General features: G+C 45.4%; 1 long non-coding RNA gene across 1 annotated transcript; it reads right to left on the minus strand.

Moving 5' to 3' along the window:
• Positions 1 to 2,076: 2,076 nt before the first annotated feature.
• LOC140692882 (uncharacterized) lies at positions 2,077 to 2,891 on the minus strand. Its single transcript, XR_012068486.1, has 3 exons — positions 2,670 to 2,891; positions 2,371 to 2,461; positions 2,077 to 2,288 (listed from the first exon to the last, which is right to left on the minus strand). It is a non-coding gene; the product is annotated as an uncharacterized lncRNA (long non-coding RNA).
• Between the last annotated feature and the right edge of the window lie 1,485 nt (positions 2,892 to 4,376).

Below are 4,376 nucleotides of genomic sequence, written 5' to 3' on the forward strand. Positions count from 1 at the left end.
AAGCTTTCAAACAACTAGTCTGCAAAACGCTATCCAGAACAAGTGTTGAAAATGAAGGTCAGGAAAACACTGAAGAACACCAGTGTCTCAGAATCACAAAAGGCAGAATACCAGAAAAGGGGAAGAGAAAGTCTCAACACGAGCCAAAAATATCAGGAAACTCAATGGTTGTGATAATATCAGGGCTAGAATTCAGTCCTTAGCAGACTAGATAATGCAGAGGGACGCGTGAATGACTGTGAAGACAGGGGAAGAGAAAAACCTCGGTCAGAAGCAGACATAGGAAAGCAAGTGCAAACAAATGAAAACATTGCAGTTGAACCGTGGGTTAAGACAGGGCATGAAAGAATAGAAATCATGAGTCCCAGATGGAAAAGCAAGAGATAAAGAAACAAAAAGTGTCTGAAATTTTATCTGTAGAAAAATCAGACTGAAACTTGCTGAAAGCCAAGAAAGAATCATCTATGCGAATTCAGGAATTACACAGCATCCGAAGGAGGTGGAATCCCAATAGACCTACCAGCAGCTGTATGATTCAAATCAACAAAGTTCACGAATATCCGAGTGATTTAAAATGCACCTGGAGGAAACAACATAGTCACAAGGAAACCTCCAGAGGGGTTTCAGCTGATATCTCGGCAGCAATATTGCAGGACAGGGAGGAGTGCCAGGACACAGACCATATCCTGAATGGCCAAATGATGCCACCTAGGGTAACCTATGCCACATGAACACCATTTCAAATAACGGCAGAGCTAGAGAATTCTACAGACCGGCAAATCTTAAAAGAATTCAGCAGTTCAAAAGTTTTTCTAAAAGAAAGGTTGAGAAAACTCCCCTGAATAGAAAAGCAGCAAGATGGAATGGAAAGAAGAAACCATTATTGGAAATGCAAGAAGAGCATGTGTGGCAGAGAAGAAAGAAGAAGAACTTAAGGAGGACATCAAAACCCTAAAGATGGGAGAGGGAAGCAGGAAATCATAGGTGATTGGAAGCACTCTCTTAAGTGAATCAGCTTATTTGACTCTGTTTGAAGCGAAAGGAGAGATGCATGGCCTGACGTGTTTGCAAAACAAGCGAGAAGAAGACCAACAAAGAATCAAACCAACAAACAAGCACCAAAATGGTATGGTTGGCTGACATATACAAAGGGAACCATGATTATTCAAAAGAAAATACTCAAGGTGAGGTCAAGGGTCATTCAGAACGCATCGACCCAGTATCGTGGCTTGCATGTACTCAGCACACTTGTATTCGGAAATCAGAAGCGTGCATTCATATTCGTAAATTTTGATTCATAAGAGCATATCGTGACCTAACACTAATGCCGATTTGGAATCAAATGGATTCCTAGTCCGTGATGTAGACTTGTATGTCTTCCAACAGGATGAAGGAATGCCATATTCTAGGCTACGTAGAGAAGAAATGTAAGAAGCCTATAACAAAGGCAAGTAGCTCTGCCAAAGTGTACTAAGTGCAAAAGAGACCGACAGCAAAGTGCACATTGGGGTTGGTTTCATTTCTTGGAATTTCAGCCCCCATGAATCCAATGGATCCATGTCCTGAGAGTGTGGGTGTTTCAGCAGAAATCAGGCGACGCATATGTATTCCGGGTGTACGGATCTTATAGGAACATAAGTCTCCTTTAGTGGGTCCCTGTGTACTGTGAACTGTTAGAAAGTTTAAAGACGTGTGAAACAATCAACTGAAAAGGGACACACTTCCCTCCATTGGTACGGTGCATAGAGCTCTGAACAAAAGGAAAGAGGGAAGAAGAAAGGCCCATGGGACGCTAGTGGGTAGAATCACATTTACCTTAGGAACCTCTCGTCGGATGCAGCCCCTCCCCCAACACTGACAAGATGCAGCAGCCATTGGGGATGGCAGTTAGCGGTTGGATTCCAGGTGGAATGTTGGTGTGTACCGCGAGGCTTGTTGTGGCTGTTGGATCCTAGGTAACCGGGCAGAGTTCTGTGGGTGGATCAGTGTGATGGAGGGGCTGCCGCCCTCTGTGGAGCTTGGCTTAGGTGTTTGGTCCGGGAAGCTGTGTAAGTTCGAGATACTGCTGCTGCCCAAAGACCTGAGGTCACAGGTCAGTTTCCAGAACCTGAAAGGGCAGACAGTGGAAGATCTGCCTGTCATCAGCTTACTGGTCAGGCTCCGAGGTACTTTCAGACTTGCCCAGTCCTGGTGAAGTCGACTTTAGGGGAGACACGAAGAGAAGCTGGCCGATAAGCTGGCTGCACGGATTGAGGAGAGATGCGAACACATGGATGAGAGATGTTCTGCTACAATGGAGAATACTGGCGTGGAGACAGCTGTAGAGGATACCAGGCTCAAAAGACATTCATGAGACATATTGAAACTCACTGATACAGGCAGAAACATACGGAGTGCCAACGTGGACTTGAGGAAGTTCCTCAATTCTCTTCTCCAATAACGGGTCCAAGGTCCCTGACGTCTGAAGGAGAAGAAATGGCAGAGATGATCAAAACGCTCCTGTTCTTGGAAGAGGTCGTGAGAATCCACACGTCCCAAGGGGCATTCCCAAGCCATTCAGACCAAAATTCAACAAGCCCAGGTAAGCCTTTTCCCAGGTTTGGGCCTAGCTAGTGAGCACTTGCCCTTGCCTCCCCTCCACTCAGGCATCCATTTTGAAGGATCAGTACCTGAGCTGCAATGAAGCCATTACGAGAAGAGCAAGCCCCTCGTAGAATCAGAGTTCCTCCAGCTTCACTCTCTGTGAACAACAGTGAACACCTTAAAGGTCAAATAGTCTCGGCTGAAATAGATAAAATTGAATACTTAGCTCACACCTAGAAACGATGTCCTTCCGCTAGATTCAGCAAATGTTGTGTTTCTGTCTTCCCTGGGGTGAAGGGAGTGTGGTAAGTGAGGGGAATCTTTGACTGAACATGAATCTGTATTAGGCTTCAGTTTTTCAAGACAGTGAAGGTAAATAGTACAAGTCAGAAAGTGAACTGAACTGTAAAAGTCGCCAATGACATTAAAGACACAGCTTATGTGGATCGTCTTTCACTTGAGTCAAGCCCCCGGGGGCACTATATCATGGGGGTGCAGACTTGGTTGCCTTAAATGGCTTTAAACTACAGGATCGGATGATTAAGCGTTCTCAACACTGATAGAAAAACACCTGGTTCTCAATAGACTAGCATAACTGCAGCAGGATTCTCCTAGCTAGAATGCCTCTAGGTGCTTTTGGATTCAAACCTAAATGTATATATTTGGTTTGTTTCCTCTTGTATTTTCCTAGAGAGGGATGTTACCCCTTGAAATGCCAACATTGGCCAGTAGGTGTCATTGGGATACAGGGCACCACATGCACAAGTGTATCCAAGGTTGGGGGGTATTCCATGTTTCCAAAAGTTATTTCATGGTTCCTGTTGGTTTCGGAGGCTTCAACCTTAAAGAGCTGACATGAACCCTTTAACAGTTTGGACTGCTAGTTTGCCTTCTATTTGTCTAGCTTTTCCGTCGAGCTGACACAATGTTACCAAAATTGACAAGTCTGGCTTCTAGGTCGATTGAGTGTGTTTCAAAAAATAACTCCATTTTCGTATAACTCCCAAAACATGTAAATGAGTTCTGTTAAACTTCTTAAAGACTGCAAATGGGATATCAACACAATGTCAAAAGAGTTGTCTTCGGACAATCCCTCCCACCACGGCTGTATAGAAACAAAGAGCTAAGCAAATATCACATTTCTGTGAAATGTATCTGGATAGTGTTGATTCATCGATGCCCAGTTGGCAGAGAAGAAGTGCAACCTGCACTCACTCGCTCCCATGTACAGAGCAATGGAAACATCCACTCACCCATCCCTTAGCATAGGACACTGGCCGAAGAGAGGTCTGTTAATCCCAAAGACAGGATGAGGCCTCAGGACACCTGGAAGCAGGAGAATGCAAAGCAGGGAATGGAAACCAGTGCAGGTTCGGACCCCTGGTGATGGAGCAACGAGGGTGAAACTCTGTTTAACTTGGACGCACACTCTCAAGCGGACAGGAGACATGGGTTTGAAGGTGATGTGCTGAGATTTACAAGAGTGCACAGCAGATGCTTGGCTGAGAGAACTCAAAGAAACCAGCGCAAAATATCCCCACAGTTAATTCTGAGACCAAGATCCCAGCTGCCAAATTTGAGGTAGCAGAGGCAACGGTCAGTGAGGCATAGAGCTACGGATGATGGCACACGCTGAGTCTCAGGGATCTGGAGTGCGTTGTGGGATGTGGTGGGTCGAATCAAGAGAGCAAACCGAACTGTGTACCGATAATAAATCAACCACACTGGTCGCGCGGTTGCGATTACCGATATGTCCCATGGCCACACCCAGTACATCTGCAGGACCAGGGACC

The sequence above is a fragment of the Vicugna pacos genome, unplaced genomic scaffold (assembly GCF_048564905.1).
Source record: "Vicugna pacos unplaced genomic scaffold, VicPac4 scaffold_18, whole genome shotgun sequence".
NCBI lineage: Eukaryota > Metazoa > Chordata > Mammalia > Artiodactyla > Camelidae > Vicugna > Vicugna pacos.